This window comes from Salmo salar, unplaced genomic scaffold, assembly GCF_965601325.2.
Source record: "Salmo salar unplaced genomic scaffold, fSalSal1 ptg000293l, whole genome shotgun sequence".
NCBI classification, from domain to species: domain Eukaryota; kingdom Metazoa; phylum Chordata; class Actinopteri; order Salmoniformes; family Salmonidae; genus Salmo; species Salmo salar.
The window spans coordinates 2,950,001-2,965,000 of NW_027675346.1; the positions used below are offsets into that span (position 1 = coordinate 2,950,001).

The following is a 15,000-nucleotide window of genomic DNA, read 5'->3' on the forward strand; positions in this document are numbered from 1 at the left end:
CTGATCTCGGAAGCTAAGCAGGGTCGGGCCTGGTTAGTACTTGGATGGGAGACCGCCTGGGAATACCAGGTGCTGTAAGCATTTTGTCCACGAGGGTGTGCTCTTGCACTATTTCATCAGCAACACTGCCTTGTATTAAGCATTTAATGATGAATTGACTAAATGTCTGTTTTATCAGACTCACTTTGACTATATATGTTGTAGCAAGAGATTGTTTCTCGCTTACGGCCATACCAGCCTGGGTACGCCCGATCTCGTCTGATCTCGGAAGCTAAGCAGGGTCGGGCCTGGTTAGTACTTGGATGGGAGACCGCCTGGGAATACCAGGTGCTGTAAGCATTTTGTCCACGAGGGTGTGCTCTTGCACTATTTCATCAGCAACACTGCCTTGTATTAAGCATTTAATGATGAATTGACTAAATGTCTGTTTTATCAGACTCACTTTGACTATATATGTTGTAGCAAGAGATTGTTTCTCGCTTACGGCCATACCAGCCTGGGTACGCCCGATCTCGTCTGATCTCGGAAGCTAAGCAGGGTCGGGCCTGGTTAGTACTTGGATGGGAGACCGCCTGGGAATACCAGGTGCTGTAAGCATTTTGTCCACGAGGGTGTGCTCTTGCACTATTTCATCAGCAACACTGCCTTGTATTAAGCATTTAATGATGAATTGACTAAATGTCTGTTTTATCAGACTCACTTTGACTATATATGTTGTAGCAAGAGATTGTTTCTTGCTTACGGCCATACCAGCCTGGGTACGCCCGATCTCGTCTGATCTCGGAAGCTAAGCAGGGTCGGGCCTGGTTAGTACTTGGATGGGAGACCGCCTGGGAATACCAGGTGCTGTAAGCATTTTGTCCACGAGGGTGTGCTCTTGCACTATTTCATCAGCAACACTGCCTTGTATTAAGCATTTAATGATGAATTGACTAAATGTCTGTTTTATCAGACTCACTTTGACTATATATGTTGTAGCAAGAGATTGTTACTCGCTTACGGCCATACCACCCTGGGTACGCCCGATCTCGTCTGATCTCGGAAGCTAAGCAGGGTCGGGCCTGGTTAGTACTTGGATGGGAGACCGCCTGGGAATACCAGGTGCTGTAAGCATTTTGTCCACGAGGGTGTGCTCTTGCACTATTTCATCAGCAACACTGCCTTGTATTAAGCATTTAATGATGAATTGACTAAATGTCTGTTTTATCAGACTCACTTTGACTATATATGTTGTAGCAAGAGATTGTTTCTCGCTTACGGCCATACCAGCCTGGGTACGCCCGATCTCGTCTGATCTCGGAAGCTAAGCATGGTCGGGCCTGGTTAGTACTTGGATGGGAGACCGCCTGGGAATACCAGGTGCTGTAAGCATTTTGTCCACGAGGGTGTGCTCTTGCACTATTTCATCAGCAACACTGCCTTGTAGTGAGCATTTAATGATGAATTGACTAAATGCAGCTTCCTGCCTTTTTAATAGGATCAAATTTCCTTGTGTTTTCAATTAGCATCTGCCTTGTATTTATAAGACAAACAAGAATATTGTTGCTGAATGCAGCTTGTGTGTGCTTTGTGCTCCTTTGCCCTGTTCAAATGATGAAAGGAAATAAAGTTTGTATTTTATCCAACTACCTGTGCTAAAAAGTGATGGGAACAGTGTTTGTAATTTCTTCTACTTTTTCAGTGACACAAAGTTCAAGCTGCTTATCTAATTGGTGAAAATGCAATGTCTGTTTATGACACTCACTTTGACTATATATGTTGTAGCAAGAGATTGTTTCTCGCTTACGGCCATACCAGCCTGGGTACGCCTGATCTCGTCTGATCTCGGAAGCTAAGCAGGGTCGGGCCTGGTTAGTACTTGGATGGGAGACCGCCTGGGAATACCAGGTGCTGTAAGCATTTTGTCCACGAGGGTGTGCTCTTGCACTATTTCATCAGCAACACTGCCTTGTATTAAGCATTTAATGATGAATTGACTAAATGTCTGTTTTATCAGACTCACTTTGACTATATATGTTGTAGCAAGAGATTGTTTCTCGCTTACGGCCATACCAGCCTGGGTACGCCCGATCTCGTCTGATCTCGGAAGCTAAGCAGGGTCGGGCCTGGTTAGTACTTGGATGGGAGACCGCCTGGGAATACCAGGTGCTGTAAGCATTTTGTCCACGAGGGTGTGCTCTTGCACTATTTCATCAGCAACACTGCCTTGTAGTGAGCATTTAATGATGAATTGACTAAATGCAGCTTCCTGCCTTTTTAATAGGATCAAATTTCCTTGTGTTTTCAATTAGCATCTGCCTTGTATTTATAAGACAAACAAGAATATTGTTGCTGAATGCAGCTTGTGTGTGCTTTGTGCTCCTTTGCCCTGTTCAAATGATGAAAGGAAATAAAGTTTGTATTTTATCCAACTACCTGTGCTAAAAAGTGATGGGAACAGTGTTTGTAATTTCTTCTACTTTTTCAGTGACACAAAGTTCAAGCTGCTTATCTAATTGGTGAAAATGCAATGTCTGTTTATGACACTCACTTTGACTATATATGTTGTAGCAAGAGATTGTTTCTCGTTTACGGCCATACCATCCTGGGTACGCCTGATCTCGTCTGATCTCGGAAGCTAAGCAGGGTCGGGCCTGGTTAGTACTTGGATGGGAGACCGCCTGGGAATACCAGGTGCTGTAAGCATTTTGTCCACGAGGGTGTGCTCTTGCACTATTTCATCAGCAACACTGCCTTGTATTAAGCATTTAATGATGAATTGACTAAATGTCTGTTTTATCAGACTCACTTTGACTATATATGTTGTAGCAAGAGATTGTTTCTCGCTTACGGCCATACCAGCCTGGGTACGCCCGATCTCGTCTGATCTCGGAAGCTAAGCAGGGTCGGGCCTGGTTAGTACTTGGATGGGAGACCGCCTGGGAATACCAGGTGCTGTAAGCATTTTGTCCACGAGGGTGTGCTCTTGCACTATTTCATCAGCAACACTGCCTTGTATTAAGCATTTAATGATGAATTGACTAAATGTCTGTTTTATCAGACTCACTTTGACTATATATGTTGTAGCAAGAGATTGTTACTCGCTTACGGCCATACCACCCTGGGTACGCCCGATCTCGTCTGATCTCGGAAGCTAAGCAGGGTCGGGCCTGGTTAGTACTTGGATGGGAGACCGCCTGGGAATACCAGGTGCTGTAAGCATTTTGTCCACGAGGGTGTGCTCTTGCACTATTTCATCAGCAACACTGCCTTGTATTAAGCATTTAATGATGAATTGACTAAATGTCTGTTTTATCAGACTCACTTTGACTATATATGTTGTAGCAAGAGATTGTTTCTCGCTTACGGCCATACCAGCCTGGGTACGCCCAATCTCGTCTGATCTCGGAAGCTAAGCAGGGTCGGGCCTGGTTAGTACTTGGATGGGAGACCGCCTGGGAATACCAGGTGCTGTAAGCATTTTGTCCACGAGGGTGTGCTCTTGCACTATTTCATCAGCAACACTGCCTTGTATTAAGCATTTAATGATGAATTGACTAAATGTCTGTTTTATCAGACTCACTTTGACTATATATGTTGTAGCAAGAGATTGTTTCTCGCTTACGGCCATACCAGCCTGGGTACGCCCGATCTCGTCTGATCTCGGAAGCTAAGCAGGGTCGGGCCTGGTTAGTACTTGGATGGGAGACCGCCTGGGAATACCAGGTGCTGTAAGCATTTTGTCCACGAGGGTGTGCTCTTGCACTATTTCATCAGCAACACTGCCTTGTAGTGAGCATTTAATGATGAATTGACTAAATGCAGCTTCCTGCCTTTTTAATAGGATCAAATTTCCTTGTGTTTTCAATTAGCATCTGCCTTGTATTTATAAGACAAACAAGAATATTGTTGCTGAATGCAGCTTGTGTGTGCTTTGTGCTCCTTTGCCCTGTTCAAATGATGAAAGGAAATAAAGTTTGTATTTTATCCAACTACCTGTGCTAAAAAGTGATGGGAACAGTGTTTGTAATTTCTTCTACTTTTTCAGTGACACAAAGTTCAAGCTGCTTATCTAATTGGTGAAAATGCAATGTCTGTTTATGACACTCACTTTGACTATATATGTTGTAGCAAGAGATTGTTTCTCGCTTACGGCCATACCAGCCTGGGTACGCCCGATCTCGTCTGATCTCGGAAGCTAAGCAGGGTCGGGCCTGGTTAGTACTTGGATGGGAGACCGCCTGGGAATACCAGGTGCTGTAAGCATTTTGTCCACGAGGGTGTGCTCTTGCACTATTTCATCAGCAACACTGCCTTGTATTAAGCATTTAATGATGAATTGACTAAATGTCTGTTTTATCAGACTCACTTTGACTATATATGTTGTAGCAAGAGATTGTTTCTCGCTTACGGCCATACCAGCCTGGGTACGCCCGATCTCGTCTGATCTCGGAAGCTAAGCAGGGTCGGGCCTGGTTAGTACTTGGATGGGAGACCGCCTGGGAATACCAGGTGCTGTAAGCATTTTGTCCACGAGGGTGTGCTCTTGCACTATTTCATCAGCAACACTGCCTTGTATTAAGCATTTAATGATGAATTGACTAAATGTCTTTTTTATCAGACTCACTTTGACTATATATGTTGTAGCAAGAGATTGTTACTCGCTTACGGCCATACCACCCTGGGTACGCCCGATCTCGTCTGATCTCGGAAGCTAAGCAGGGTCGGGCCTGGTTAGTACTTGGATGGGAGACCGCCTGGGAATACCAGGTGCTGTAAGCATTTTGTCCACGAGGGTGTGCTCTTGCACTATTTCATCAGCAACACTGCCTTGTATTAAGCATTTAATGATGAATTGACTAAATGTCTGTTTTATCAGACTCACTTTGACTATATATGTTGTAGCAAGAGATTGTTTCTCGCTTACGGCCATACCAGCCTGGGTACGCCCGATCTCGTCTGATCTCGGAAGCTAAGCAGGGTCGGGCCTGGTTAGTACTTGGATGGGAGACCGCCTGGGAATACCAGGTGCTGTAAGCATTTTGTCCACGAGGGTGTGCTCTTGCACTATTTCATCAGCAACACTGCCTTGTATTAAGCATTTAATGATGAATTGACTAAATGTCTGTTTTATCAGACTCACTTTGACTATATATGTTGTAGCAAGAGATTGTTTCTCGCTTACGGCCATACCAGCCTGGGTACGCCCGATCTCGTCTGATCACGGAAGCTAAGCAGGGTCGGGCCTGGTTAGTACTTGGATGGGAGACCGCCTGGGAATACCAGGTGCTGTAAGCATTTTGTCCACGAGGGTGTGCTCTTGCACTATTTCATCAGCAACACTGCCTTGTAGTGAGCATTTAATGATGAATTGACTAAATGCAGCTTCCTGCCTTTTTAATAGGATCAAATTTCCTTGTGTTTTCAATTAGCATCTGCCTTGTATTTATAAGACAAACAAGAATATTGTTGCTGAATGCAGCTTGTGTGTGCTTTGTGCTCCTTTGCCCTGTTCAAATGATGAAAGGAAATAAAGTTTGTATTTTATCCAACTACCTGTGCTAAAAAGTGATGGGAACAGTGTTTGTAATTTCTTCTACTTTTTCAGTGACACAAAGTTCAAGCTGCTTATCTAATTGGTGAAAATGCAATGTCTGTTTATGACACTCACTTTGACTATATATGTTGTAGCAAGAGATTGTTTCTCGCTTACGGCCATACCAGCCTGGGTACGCCCGATCTCGTCTGATCTCGGAAGCTAAGCAGGGTCGGGCCTGGTTAGTACTTGGATGGGAGACCGCCTGGGAATACCAGGTGCTGTAAGCATTTTGTCCACGAGGGTGTGCTCTTGCACTATTTCATCAGCAACACTGCCTTGTATTAAGCATTTAATGATGAATTGACTAAATGTCTTTTTTATCAGACTCACTTTGACTATATATGTTGTAGCAAGAGATTGTTACTCGCTTACGGCCATACCACCCTGGGTACGCCCGATCTCGTCTGATCTCGGAAGCTAAGCAGGGTCGGGCCTGGTTAGTACTTGGATGGGAGACCGCCTGGGAATACCAGGTGCTGTAAGCATTTTGTCCACGAGGGTGTGCTCTTGCACTATTTCATCAGCAACACTGCCTTGTATTAAGCATTTAATGATGAATTGACTAAATGTCTGTTTTATCAGACTCACTTTGACTATATATGTTGTAGCAAGAGATTGTTTCTCGCTTACGGCCATACCAGCCTGGGTACGCCCAATCTCGTCTGATCTCGGAAGCTAAGCAGGGTCGGGCCTGGTTAGTACTTGGATGGGAGACCGCCTGGGAATACCAGGTGCTGTAAGCATTTTGTCCACGAGGGTGTGCTCTTGCACTATTTCATCAGCAACACTGCCTTGTATTAAGCATTTAATGATGAATTGACTAAATGTCTGTTTTATCAGACTCACTTTGACTATATATGTTGTAGCAAGAGATTGTTTCTCGCTTACGGCCATACCAGCCTGGGTACGCCCGATCTCGTCTGATCTCGGAAGCTAAGCAGGGTCGGGCCTGGTTAGTACTTGGATGGGAGACCGCCTGGGAATACCAGGTGCTGTAAGCATTTTGTCCACGAGGGTGTGCTCTTGCACTATTTCATCAGCAACACTGCCTTGTAGTGAGCATTTAATGATGAATTGACTAAATGCAGCTTCCTGCCTTTTTAATAGGATCAAATTTCCTTGTGTTTTCAATTAGCATCTGCCTTGTATTTATAAGACAAACAAGAATATTGTTGCTGAATGCAGCTTGTGTGTGCTTTGTGCTCCTTTGCCCTGTTCAAATGATGAAAGGAAATAAAGTTTGTATTTTATCCAACTACCTGTGCTAAAAAGTGATGGGAACAGTGTTTGTAATTTCTTCTACTTTTTCAGTGACACAAAGTTCAAGCTGCTTATCTAATTGGTGAAAATGCAATGTCTGTTTATGACACTCACTTTGACTATATATGTTGTAGCAAGAGATTGTTTCTCGCTTACGGCCATACCAGCCTGGGTACGCCCGATCTCGTCTGATCTCGGAAGCTAAGCAGGGTCGGGCCTGGTTAGTACTTGGATGGGAGACCGCCTGGGAATACCAGGTGCTGTAAGCATTTTGTCCACGAGGGTGTGCTCTTGCACTATTTCATCAGCAACACTGCCTTGTATTAAGCATTTAATGATGAATTGACTAAATGTCTGTTTTATCAGACTCACTTTGACTATATATGTTGTAGCAAGAGATTGTTTCTCGCTTACGGCCATACCAGCCTGGGTACGCCCGATCTCGTCTGATCTCGGAAGCTAAGCAGGGTCGGGCCTGGTTAGTACTTGGATGGGAGACCGCCTGGGAATACCAGGTGCTGTAAGCATTTTGTCCACGAGGGTGTGCTCTTGCACTATTTCATCAGCAACACTGCCTTGTATTAAGCATTTAATGATGAATTGACTAAATGTCTTTTTTATCAGACTCACTTTGACTATATATGTTGTAGCAAGAGATTGTTACTCGCTTACGGCCATACCACCCTGGGTACGCCCGATCTCGTCTGATCTCGGAAGCTAAGCAGGGTCGGGCCTGGTTAGTACTTGGATGGGAGACCGCCTGGGAATACCAGGTGCTGTAAGCATTTTGTCCACGAGGGTGTGCTCTTGCACTATTTCATCAGCAACACTGCCTTGTATTAAGCATTTAATGATGAATTGACTAAATGTCTGTTTTATCAGACTCACTTTGACTATATATGTTGTAGCAAGAGATTGTTTCTCGCTTACGGCCATACCAGCCTGGGTACGCCCGATCTCGTCTGATCTCGGAAGCTAAGCAGGGTCGGGCCTGGTTAGTACTTGGATGGGAGACCGCCTGGGAATACCAGGTGCTGTAAGCATTTTGTCCACGAGGGTGTGCTCTTGCACTATTTCATCAGCAACACTGCCTTGTATTAAGCATTTAATGATGAATTGACTAAATGTCTGTTTTATCAGACTCACTTTGACTATATATGTTGTAGCAAGAGATTGTTTCTCGCTTACGGCCATACCAGCCTGGGTACGCCCGATCTCGTCTGATCTCGGAAGCTAAGCAGGGTCGGGCCTGGTTAGTACTTGGATGGGAGACCGCCTGGGAATACCAGGTGCTGTAAGCATTTTGTCCACGAGGGTGTGCTCTTGCACTATTTCATCAGCAACACTGCCTTGTAGTGAGCATTTAATGATGAATTGACTAAATGCAGCTTCCTGCCTTTTTAATAGGATCAAATTTCCTTGTGTTTTCAATTAGCATCTGCCTTGTATTTATAAGACAAACAAGAATATTGTTGCTGAATGCAGCTTGTGTGTGCTTTGTGCTCCTTTGCCCTGTTCAAATGATGAAAGGAAATAAAGTTTGTATTTTATCCAACTACCTGTGCTAAAAAGTGATGGGAACAGTGTTTGTAATTTCTTCTACTTTTTCAGTGACACAAAGTTCAAGCTGCTTATCTAATTGGTGAAAATGCAATGTCTGTTTATGACACTCACTTTGACTATATATGTTGTAGCAAGAGATTGTTTCTCGCTTACGGCCATACCAGCCTGGGTACGCCCGATATCGTCTGATCTCGGAAGCTAAGCAGGGTCGGGCCTGGTTAGTACTTGGATGGGAGACCGCCTGGGAATACCAGGTGCTGTAAGCATTTTGTCCACGAGGGTGTGCTCTTGCACTATTTCATCAGCAACACTGCCTTGTATTAAGCATTTAATGATGAATTGACTAAATGTCTGTTTTATCAGACTCACTTTGACTATATATGTTGTAGCAAGAGATTGTTTCTCGCTTACGGCCATACCAGCCTGGGTACGCCCGATCTCGTCTGATCTCGGAAGCTAAGCAGGGTCGGGCCTGGTTAGTACTTGGATGGGAGACCGCCTGGGAATACCAGGTGCTGTAAGCATTTTGTCCACGAGGGTGTGCTCTTGCACTATTTCATCAGCAACACTGCCTTGTATTAAGCATTTAATGATGAATTGACTAAATGTCTGTTTTATCAGACTCACTTTGACTATATATGTTGTAGCAAGAGATTGTTTCTCGCTTACGGCCATACCAGCCTGGGTACGCCCGATCTCGTCTGATCTCGGAAGCTAAGCAGGGTCGGGCCTGGTTAGTACTTGGATGGGAGACCGCCTGGGAATACCAGGTGCTGTAAGCATTTTGTCCACGAGGGTGTGCTCTTGCACTATTTCATCAGCAACACTGCCTTGTATTAAGCATTTAATGATGAATTGACTAAATGTCTGTTTTATCAGACTCACTTTGACTATATATGTTGTAGCAAGAGATTGTTTCTCGCTTACGGCCATACCAGCCTGGGTACGCCCGATCTCGTCTGATCTCGGAAGCTAAGCAGGGTCGGGCCTGGTTAGTACTTGGATGGGAGACCGCCTGGGAATACCAGGTGCTGTAAGCATTTTGTCCACGAGGGTGTGCTCTTGCACTATTTCATCAGCAACACTGCCTTGTAGTGAGCATTTAATGATGAATTGACTAAATGCAGCTTCCTGCCTTTTTAATAGGATCAAATTTCCTTGTGTTTTCAATTAGCATCTGCCTTGTATTTATAAGACAAACAAGAATATTGTTGCTGAATGCAGCTTGTGTGTGCTTTGTGCTCCTTTGCCCTGTTCAAATGATGAAAGGAAATAAAGTTTGTATTTTATCCAACTACCTGTGCTAAAAAGTGATGGGAACAGTGTTTGTAATTTCTTCTACTTTTTCAGTGACACAAAGTTCAAGCTGCTTATCTAATTGGTGAAAATGCAATGTCTGTTTATGACACTCACTTTGACTATATATGTTGTAGCAAGAGATTGTTTCTCGCTTACGGCCATACCAGCCTGGGTACGCCCGATCTCGTCTGATCTCGGAAGCTAAGCAGGGTCGGGCCTGGTTAGTACTTGGATGGGAGACCGCCTGGGAATACCAGGTGCTGTAAGCATTTTGTCCACGAGGGTGTGCTCTTGCACTATTTCATCAGCAACACTGCCTTGTATTAAGCATTTAATGATGAATTGACTAAATGTCTGTTTTATCAGACTCACTTTGACTATATATGTTGTAGCAAGAGATTGTTTCTCGCTTACGGCCATACCAGCCTGGGTACGCCCGATCTCGTCTGATCTCGGAAGCTAAGCAGGGTCGGGCCTGGTTAGTACTTGGATGGGAGACCGCCTGGGAATACCAGGTGCTGTAAGCATTTTGTCCACGAGGGTGTGCTCTTGCACTATTTCATCAGCAACACTGCCTTGTATTAAGCATTTAATGATGAATTGACTAAATGTCTTTTTTATCAGACTCACTTTGACTATATATGTTGTAGCAAGAGATTGTTACTCGCTTACGGCCATACCACCCTGGGTACGCCCGATCTCGTCTGATCTCGGAAGCTAAGCAGGGTCGGGCCTGGTTAGTACTTGGATGGGAGACCGCCTGGGAATACCAGGTGCTGTAAGCATTTTGTCCACGAGGGTGTGCTCTTGCACTATTTCATCAGCAACACTGCCTTGTATTAAGCATTTAATGATGAATTGACTAAATGTCTGTTTTATCAGACTCACTTTGACTATATATGTTGTAGCAAGAGATTGTTTCTCGCTTACGGCCATACCAGCCTGGGTACGCCCGATCTCGTCTGATCTCGGAAGCTAAGCAGGGTCGGGCCTGGTTAGTACTTGGATGGGAGACCGCCTGGGAATACCAGGTGCTGTAAGCATTTTGTCCACGAGGGTGTGCTCTTGCACTATTTCATCAGCAACACTGCCTTGTATTAAGCATTTAATGATGAATTGACTAAATGTCTGTTTTATCAGACTCACTTTGACTATATATGTTGTAGCAAGAGATTGTTTCTCGCTTACGGCCATACCAGCCTGGGTACGCCCGATCTCGTCTGATCTCGGAAGCTAAGCAGGGTCGGGCCTGGTTAGTACTTGGATGGGAGACCGCCTGGGAATACCAGGTGCTGTAAGCATTTTGTCCACGAGGGTGTGCTCTTGCACTATTTCATCAGCAACACTGCCTTGTAGTGAGCATTTAATGATGAATTGACTAAATGCAGCTTCCTGCCTTTTTAATAGGATCAAATTTCCTTGTGTTTTCAATTAGCATCTGCCTTGTATTTATAAGACAAACAAGAATATTGTTGCTGAATGCAGCTTGTGTGTGCTTTGTGCTCCTTTGCCCTGTTCAAATGATGAAAGGAAATAAAGTTTGTATTTTATCCAACTACCTGTGCTAAAAAGTGATGGGAACAGTGTTTGTAATTTCTTCTACTTTTTCAGTGACACAAAGTTCAAGCTGCTTATCTAATTGGTGAAAATGCAATGTCTGTTTATGACACTCACTTTGACTATATATGTTGTAGCAAGAGATTGTTTCTCGCTTACGGCCATACCAGCCTGGGTACGCCCGATCTCGTCTGATCTCGGAAGCTAAGCAGGGTCGGGCCTGGTTAGTACTTGGATGGGAGACCGCCTGGGAATACCAGGTGCTGTAAGCATTTTGTCCACGAGGGTGTGCTCTTGCACTATTTCATCAGCAACACTGCCTTGTATTAAGCATTTAATGATGAATTGACTAAATGTCTGTTTTATCAGACTCACTTTGACTATATATGTTGTAGCAAGAGATTGTTTCTCGCTTACGGCCATACCAGCCTGGGTACGCCCGATCTCGTCTGATCTCGGAAGCTAAGCAGGGTCGGGCCTGGTTAGTACTTGGATGGGAGACCGCCTGGGAATACCAGGTGCTGTAAGCATTTTGTCCACGAGGGTGTGCTCTTGCACTATTTCATCAGCAACACTGCCTTGTAGTGAGCATTTAATGATGAATTGACTAAATGCAGCTTCCTGCCTTTTTAATAGGATCAAATTTCCTTGTGTTTTCAATTAGCATCTGCCTTGTATTTATAAGACAAACAAGAATATTGTTGCTGAATGCAGCTTGTGTGTGCTTTGTGCTCCTTTGCCCTGTTCAAATGATGAAAGGAAATAAAGTTTGTATTTTATCCAACTACCTGTGCTAAAAAGTGATGGGAACAGTGTTTGTAATTTCTTCTACTTTTTCAGTGACACAAAGTTCAAGCTGCTTATCTAATTGGTGAAAATGCAATGTCTGTTTATGACACTCACTTTGACTATATATGTTGTAGCAAGAGATTGTTTCTCGCTTACGGCCATACCAGCCTGGGTACGCCCGATCTCGTCTGATCTCGGAAGCTAAGCAGGGTCGGGCCTGGTTAGTACTTGGATGGGAGACCGCCTGGGAATACCAGGTGCTGTAAGCATTTTGTCCACGAGGGTGTGCTCTTGCACTATTTCATCAGCAACACTGCCTTGTATTAAGCATTTAATGATGAATTGACTAAATGTCTGTTTTATCAGACTCACTTTGACTATATATGTTGTAGCAAGAGATTGTTTCTCGCTTACGGCCATACCAGCCTGGGTACGCCCGATCTCGTCTGATCTCGGAAGCTAAGCAGGGTCGGGCCTGGTTAGTACTTGGATGGGAGACCGCCTGGGAATACCAGGTGCTGTAAGCATTTTGTCCACGAGGGTGTGCTCTTGCACTATTTCATCAGCAACACTGCCTTGTAGTGAGCATTTAATGATGAATTGACTAAATGCAGCTTCCTGCCTTTTTAATAGGATCAAATTTCCTTGTGTTTTCAATTAGCATCTGCCTTGTATTTATAAGACAAACAAGAATATTGTTGCTGAATGCAGCTTGTGTGTGCTTTGTGCTCCTTTGCCCTGTTCAAATGATGAAAGGAAATAAAGTTTGTATTTTATCCAACTACCTGTGCTAAAAAGTGATGGGAACAGTGTTTGTAATTTCTTCTACTTTTTCAGTGACACAAAGTTCAAGCTGCTTATCTAATTGGTGAAAATGCAATGTCTGTTTATGACACTCACTTTGACTATATATGTTGTAGCAAGAGATTGTTTCTCGCTTACGGCCATACCAGCCTGGGTACGCCCGATCTCGTCTGATCTCGGAAGCTAAGCAGGGTCGGGCCTGGTTAGTACTTGGATGGGAGACCGCCTGGGAATACCAGGTGCTGTAAGCATTTTGTCCACGAGGGTGTGCTCTTGCACTATTTCATCAGCAACACTGCCTTGTATTAAGCATTTAATGATGAATTGACTAAATTTCTGTTTTATCAGACTCACTTTGACTATATATGTTGTAGCAAGAGATTGTTTCTCGCTTACGGCCATACCAGCCTGGGTACGCCCGATCTCGTCTGATCTCGGAAGCTAAGCAGGGTCGGGCCTGGTTAGTACTTGGATGGGAGACCGCCTGGGAATACCAGGTGCTGTAAGCATTTTGTCCACGAGGGTGTGCTCTTGCACTATTTCATCAGCAACACTGCCTTGTATTAAGCATTTAATGATGAATTGACTAAATGTCTGTTTTATCAGATTCACTTTGACTATATATGTTGTAGCAAGAGATTGTTTCTCGCTTACGGCCATACCAGCCTGGGTACGCCCGATCTCGTCTGATCTCGGAAGCTAAGCAGGGTCGGGCCTGGTTAGTACTTGGATGGGAGACCGCCTGGGAATACCAGGTGCTGTAAGCATTTTGTCCACGAGGGTGTGCCCCTGCACTATTTCATCAGCAACACTGCCTTGTAGTAAGCATTTAATGATGAATTGACTAAATGCAGCTTCCTGCCTTTTTAATAGGATCAAATTTCCTTGTGTTTTCAATTAGCATCTGCCTTGTATTTATAAGGCAAACAAGAATATTGTTGCTGAATGCAGCTTGTGTGTGCTTTGTGCTCCTTTGCCCTGTTCAAATGATGAAAGGAAATAAAGTTTGTATTTTATCCAACTACCTGTGCTAAAAGGTGATGGGAACAGTGTTTGTAATTTCTTCTACTTTTTCAGTGACACAAAGTTCAAGCTGCTTATCTAATTGGTGAAAATGCAATGTCTGTTTATCACACTCACTTTGACTATATATGTTGTAGCAAGAGATTGTTTCTCGCTTACGGCCATACCAGCCTGGGTACGCCCGATCTCGTCTGATCTCGGAAGCTAAGCAGGGTCGGGCCTGGTTAGTACTTGGATGGGAGACCGCCTGGGAATACCAGGTGCTGTAAGCATTTTGTCCACGAGGGTGTGCTCTTGCACTATTTCATCAGCAACACTGCCTTGTATTAAGCATTTAATGATGAATTGACTAAATGTCTGTTTTATCAGATTCACTTTGACTATATATGTTGTAGCAAGAGATTGTTTCTCGCTTACGGCCATACCAGCCTGGGTACGCCCGATCTCGTCTGATCTCGGAAGCTAAGCAGGGTCGGGCCTGGTTAGTACTTGGATGGGAGACCGCCTGGGAATACCAGGTGCTGTAAGCATTTTGTCCACGAGGGTGTGCTCTTGCACTATTTCATCAGCAACACTGCCTTGTATTAAGCATTTAATGATGAATTGACTAAATGTCTGTTTTATCAGACTCACTTTGACTATATATGTTGTAGCAAGAGATTGTTTCTCGCTTACGGCCATACCAGCCTGGGTACGCCCGATCTCGTCTGATCTCGGAAGCTAAGCAGGGTCGGGCCTGGTTAGTACTTGGATGGGAGACCGCCTGGGAATACCAGGTGCTGTAAGCATTTTGTCCACGAGGGTGTGCTCTTGCACTATTTCATCAGCAACACTGCCTTGTAGTGAGCATTTAATGATGAATTGACTAAATGCAGCTTCCTGCCTTTTTAATAGGATCAAATTTCCTTGTGTTTTCAATTAGCATCTGCCTTGTATTTATAAGACAAACAAGAATATTGTTGCTGAATGCAGCATGTGTGTGCTTTGTGCTCCTTTGCCCTGTTCAAATGATGAAAGGAAATAAAGTTTGTATTTTATCCAACTACCTGTGCTAAAAAGTGATGGGAACAGTGTTTGTAATTTCTTCTACTTTTTCAGTGACACAAAGTTCAAGCTGCTTATCTAAT

At 44.2% G+C, this 15,000-nt stretch overlaps 46 non-coding genes across 46 annotated transcripts in view; all 46 read left to right on the forward strand.

Moving 5' to 3' along the window:
- The window catches only part of LOC145874322 (5S ribosomal RNA), a 119-nt gene extending 38 nt beyond the window's left edge, over positions 1-81 (forward strand). Inside the window, exon 1 of the ribosomal RNA XR_014389957.1 lies at positions 1-81. This exon is cut by the window's left edge and continues 38 nt beyond it. This is a non-coding gene — a ribosomal RNA (5S ribosomal RNA).
- Positions 82-220: 139 nt separating this feature from the next.
- Positions 221-339, forward strand: LOC145874323 (5S ribosomal RNA). Its single transcript, XR_014389958.1, has one exon. It is a non-coding gene; the product is annotated as a 5S ribosomal RNA (ribosomal RNA).
- A 139-nt stretch (positions 340-478) lies between these two features.
- LOC145874325 (5S ribosomal RNA) lies at positions 479-597 on the forward strand. Its single transcript, XR_014389960.1, has one exon. It is a non-coding gene; the product is annotated as a 5S ribosomal RNA (ribosomal RNA).
- Positions 598-736: 139 nt separating this feature from the next.
- LOC145874326 (5S ribosomal RNA) lies at positions 737-855 on the forward strand. The gene has a single exon (XR_014389961.1). It is a non-coding gene; the product is annotated as a 5S ribosomal RNA (ribosomal RNA).
- Positions 856-994: 139 nt separating this feature from the next.
- Positions 995-1,113, forward strand: LOC145871716 (5S ribosomal RNA). Its single transcript, XR_014387346.1, has one exon. It is a non-coding gene; the product is annotated as a 5S ribosomal RNA (ribosomal RNA).
- Positions 1,114-1,252: 139 nt separating this feature from the next.
- LOC145868054 (5S ribosomal RNA) lies at positions 1,253-1,371 on the forward strand. Its single transcript, XR_014384048.1, has one exon. It is a non-coding gene; the product is annotated as a 5S ribosomal RNA (ribosomal RNA).
- Positions 1,372-1,780: 409 nt separating this feature from the next.
- Positions 1,781-1,899, forward strand: LOC145875554 (5S ribosomal RNA). The gene has a single exon (XR_014391193.1). It is a non-coding gene; the product is annotated as a 5S ribosomal RNA (ribosomal RNA).
- A 139-nt stretch (positions 1,900-2,038) lies between these two features.
- LOC145874327 (5S ribosomal RNA) lies at positions 2,039-2,157 on the forward strand. The gene has a single exon (XR_014389962.1). It is a non-coding gene; the product is annotated as a 5S ribosomal RNA (ribosomal RNA).
- A 409-nt stretch (positions 2,158-2,566) lies between these two features.
- LOC145874997 (5S ribosomal RNA) lies at positions 2,567-2,685 on the forward strand. The gene has a single exon (XR_014390631.1). It is a non-coding gene; the product is annotated as a 5S ribosomal RNA (ribosomal RNA).
- A 139-nt stretch (positions 2,686-2,824) lies between these two features.
- Positions 2,825-2,943, forward strand: LOC145874328 (5S ribosomal RNA). The gene has a single exon (XR_014389963.1). It is a non-coding gene; the product is annotated as a 5S ribosomal RNA (ribosomal RNA).
- A 139-nt stretch (positions 2,944-3,082) lies between these two features.
- On the forward strand, positions 3,083-3,201 carry LOC145871828 (5S ribosomal RNA). Its single transcript, XR_014387459.1, has one exon. It is a non-coding gene; the product is annotated as a 5S ribosomal RNA (ribosomal RNA).
- A 139-nt stretch (positions 3,202-3,340) lies between these two features.
- On the forward strand, positions 3,341-3,459 carry LOC145868842 (5S ribosomal RNA). The gene has a single exon (XR_014384837.1). It is a non-coding gene; the product is annotated as a 5S ribosomal RNA (ribosomal RNA).
- A 139-nt stretch (positions 3,460-3,598) lies between these two features.
- On the forward strand, positions 3,599-3,717 carry LOC145874329 (5S ribosomal RNA). Its single transcript, XR_014389964.1, has one exon. It is a non-coding gene; the product is annotated as a 5S ribosomal RNA (ribosomal RNA).
- Positions 3,718-4,126: 409 nt separating this feature from the next.
- Positions 4,127-4,245, forward strand: LOC145874330 (5S ribosomal RNA). Its single transcript, XR_014389965.1, has one exon. It is a non-coding gene; the product is annotated as a 5S ribosomal RNA (ribosomal RNA).
- A 139-nt stretch (positions 4,246-4,384) lies between these two features.
- On the forward strand, positions 4,385-4,503 carry LOC145874331 (5S ribosomal RNA). Its single transcript, XR_014389966.1, has one exon. It is a non-coding gene; the product is annotated as a 5S ribosomal RNA (ribosomal RNA).
- Positions 4,504-4,642: 139 nt separating this feature from the next.
- LOC145871939 (5S ribosomal RNA) lies at positions 4,643-4,761 on the forward strand. The gene has a single exon (XR_014387570.1). It is a non-coding gene; the product is annotated as a 5S ribosomal RNA (ribosomal RNA).
- A 139-nt stretch (positions 4,762-4,900) lies between these two features.
- On the forward strand, positions 4,901-5,019 carry LOC145874332 (5S ribosomal RNA). The gene has a single exon (XR_014389967.1). It is a non-coding gene; the product is annotated as a 5S ribosomal RNA (ribosomal RNA).
- Positions 5,020-5,158: 139 nt separating this feature from the next.
- LOC145869110 (5S ribosomal RNA) lies at positions 5,159-5,277 on the forward strand. Its single transcript, XR_014385106.1, has one exon. It is a non-coding gene; the product is annotated as a 5S ribosomal RNA (ribosomal RNA).
- Positions 5,278-5,686: 409 nt separating this feature from the next.
- LOC145874333 (5S ribosomal RNA) lies at positions 5,687-5,805 on the forward strand. The gene has a single exon (XR_014389968.1). It is a non-coding gene; the product is annotated as a 5S ribosomal RNA (ribosomal RNA).
- A 139-nt stretch (positions 5,806-5,944) lies between these two features.
- Positions 5,945-6,063, forward strand: LOC145872050 (5S ribosomal RNA). The gene has a single exon (XR_014387682.1). It is a non-coding gene; the product is annotated as a 5S ribosomal RNA (ribosomal RNA).
- A 139-nt stretch (positions 6,064-6,202) lies between these two features.
- Positions 6,203-6,321, forward strand: LOC145868843 (5S ribosomal RNA). Its single transcript, XR_014384838.1, has one exon. It is a non-coding gene; the product is annotated as a 5S ribosomal RNA (ribosomal RNA).
- Positions 6,322-6,460: 139 nt separating this feature from the next.
- Positions 6,461-6,579, forward strand: LOC145874334 (5S ribosomal RNA). The gene has a single exon (XR_014389969.1). It is a non-coding gene; the product is annotated as a 5S ribosomal RNA (ribosomal RNA).
- A 409-nt stretch (positions 6,580-6,988) lies between these two features.
- Positions 6,989-7,107, forward strand: LOC145874336 (5S ribosomal RNA). The gene has a single exon (XR_014389971.1). It is a non-coding gene; the product is annotated as a 5S ribosomal RNA (ribosomal RNA).
- Positions 7,108-7,246: 139 nt separating this feature from the next.
- On the forward strand, positions 7,247-7,365 carry LOC145874337 (5S ribosomal RNA). The gene has a single exon (XR_014389972.1). It is a non-coding gene; the product is annotated as a 5S ribosomal RNA (ribosomal RNA).
- Positions 7,366-7,504: 139 nt separating this feature from the next.
- LOC145872161 (5S ribosomal RNA) lies at positions 7,505-7,623 on the forward strand. Its single transcript, XR_014387793.1, has one exon. It is a non-coding gene; the product is annotated as a 5S ribosomal RNA (ribosomal RNA).
- Positions 7,624-7,762: 139 nt separating this feature from the next.
- On the forward strand, positions 7,763-7,881 carry LOC145874338 (5S ribosomal RNA). The gene has a single exon (XR_014389973.1). It is a non-coding gene; the product is annotated as a 5S ribosomal RNA (ribosomal RNA).
- A 139-nt stretch (positions 7,882-8,020) lies between these two features.
- On the forward strand, positions 8,021-8,139 carry LOC145874339 (5S ribosomal RNA). The gene has a single exon (XR_014389974.1). It is a non-coding gene; the product is annotated as a 5S ribosomal RNA (ribosomal RNA).
- A 409-nt stretch (positions 8,140-8,548) lies between these two features.
- LOC145869424 (5S ribosomal RNA) lies at positions 8,549-8,667 on the forward strand. Its single transcript, XR_014385420.1, has one exon. It is a non-coding gene; the product is annotated as a 5S ribosomal RNA (ribosomal RNA).
- Positions 8,668-8,806: 139 nt separating this feature from the next.
- On the forward strand, positions 8,807-8,925 carry LOC145874340 (5S ribosomal RNA). The gene has a single exon (XR_014389975.1). It is a non-coding gene; the product is annotated as a 5S ribosomal RNA (ribosomal RNA).
- A 139-nt stretch (positions 8,926-9,064) lies between these two features.
- LOC145874341 (5S ribosomal RNA) lies at positions 9,065-9,183 on the forward strand. Its single transcript, XR_014389976.1, has one exon. It is a non-coding gene; the product is annotated as a 5S ribosomal RNA (ribosomal RNA).
- Positions 9,184-9,322: 139 nt separating this feature from the next.
- Positions 9,323-9,441, forward strand: LOC145874342 (5S ribosomal RNA). The gene has a single exon (XR_014389977.1). It is a non-coding gene; the product is annotated as a 5S ribosomal RNA (ribosomal RNA).
- A 409-nt stretch (positions 9,442-9,850) lies between these two features.
- LOC145874343 (5S ribosomal RNA) lies at positions 9,851-9,969 on the forward strand. The gene has a single exon (XR_014389978.1). It is a non-coding gene; the product is annotated as a 5S ribosomal RNA (ribosomal RNA).
- Positions 9,970-10,108: 139 nt separating this feature from the next.
- On the forward strand, positions 10,109-10,227 carry LOC145874344 (5S ribosomal RNA). The gene has a single exon (XR_014389979.1). It is a non-coding gene; the product is annotated as a 5S ribosomal RNA (ribosomal RNA).
- A 139-nt stretch (positions 10,228-10,366) lies between these two features.
- On the forward strand, positions 10,367-10,485 carry LOC145872272 (5S ribosomal RNA). Its single transcript, XR_014387904.1, has one exon. It is a non-coding gene; the product is annotated as a 5S ribosomal RNA (ribosomal RNA).
- Positions 10,486-10,624: 139 nt separating this feature from the next.
- Positions 10,625-10,743, forward strand: LOC145874345 (5S ribosomal RNA). The gene has a single exon (XR_014389980.1). It is a non-coding gene; the product is annotated as a 5S ribosomal RNA (ribosomal RNA).
- A 139-nt stretch (positions 10,744-10,882) lies between these two features.
- Positions 10,883-11,001, forward strand: LOC145874347 (5S ribosomal RNA). Its single transcript, XR_014389982.1, has one exon. It is a non-coding gene; the product is annotated as a 5S ribosomal RNA (ribosomal RNA).
- Positions 11,002-11,410: 409 nt separating this feature from the next.
- On the forward strand, positions 11,411-11,529 carry LOC145874348 (5S ribosomal RNA). The gene has a single exon (XR_014389983.1). It is a non-coding gene; the product is annotated as a 5S ribosomal RNA (ribosomal RNA).
- Positions 11,530-11,668: 139 nt separating this feature from the next.
- Positions 11,669-11,787, forward strand: LOC145874349 (5S ribosomal RNA). The gene has a single exon (XR_014389985.1). It is a non-coding gene; the product is annotated as a 5S ribosomal RNA (ribosomal RNA).
- Positions 11,788-12,196: 409 nt separating this feature from the next.
- Positions 12,197-12,315, forward strand: LOC145874350 (5S ribosomal RNA). Its single transcript, XR_014389986.1, has one exon. It is a non-coding gene; the product is annotated as a 5S ribosomal RNA (ribosomal RNA).
- A 139-nt stretch (positions 12,316-12,454) lies between these two features.
- LOC145874351 (5S ribosomal RNA) lies at positions 12,455-12,573 on the forward strand. The gene has a single exon (XR_014389987.1). It is a non-coding gene; the product is annotated as a 5S ribosomal RNA (ribosomal RNA).
- A 409-nt stretch (positions 12,574-12,982) lies between these two features.
- On the forward strand, positions 12,983-13,101 carry LOC145874352 (5S ribosomal RNA). The gene has a single exon (XR_014389988.1). It is a non-coding gene; the product is annotated as a 5S ribosomal RNA (ribosomal RNA).
- A 139-nt stretch (positions 13,102-13,240) lies between these two features.
- LOC145874353 (5S ribosomal RNA) lies at positions 13,241-13,359 on the forward strand. The gene has a single exon (XR_014389989.1). It is a non-coding gene; the product is annotated as a 5S ribosomal RNA (ribosomal RNA).
- Positions 13,360-13,498: 139 nt separating this feature from the next.
- Positions 13,499-13,617, forward strand: LOC145874354 (5S ribosomal RNA). Its single transcript, XR_014389990.1, has one exon. It is a non-coding gene; the product is annotated as a 5S ribosomal RNA (ribosomal RNA).
- Positions 13,618-14,026: 409 nt separating this feature from the next.
- On the forward strand, positions 14,027-14,145 carry LOC145874355 (5S ribosomal RNA). Its single transcript, XR_014389991.1, has one exon. It is a non-coding gene; the product is annotated as a 5S ribosomal RNA (ribosomal RNA).
- A 139-nt stretch (positions 14,146-14,284) lies between these two features.
- On the forward strand, positions 14,285-14,403 carry LOC145874356 (5S ribosomal RNA). The gene has a single exon (XR_014389992.1). It is a non-coding gene; the product is annotated as a 5S ribosomal RNA (ribosomal RNA).
- Positions 14,404-14,542: 139 nt separating this feature from the next.
- LOC145874358 (5S ribosomal RNA) lies at positions 14,543-14,661 on the forward strand. Its single transcript, XR_014389994.1, has one exon. It is a non-coding gene; the product is annotated as a 5S ribosomal RNA (ribosomal RNA).
- The last annotated feature ends 339 nt before the right edge of the window (positions 14,662-15,000 follow it).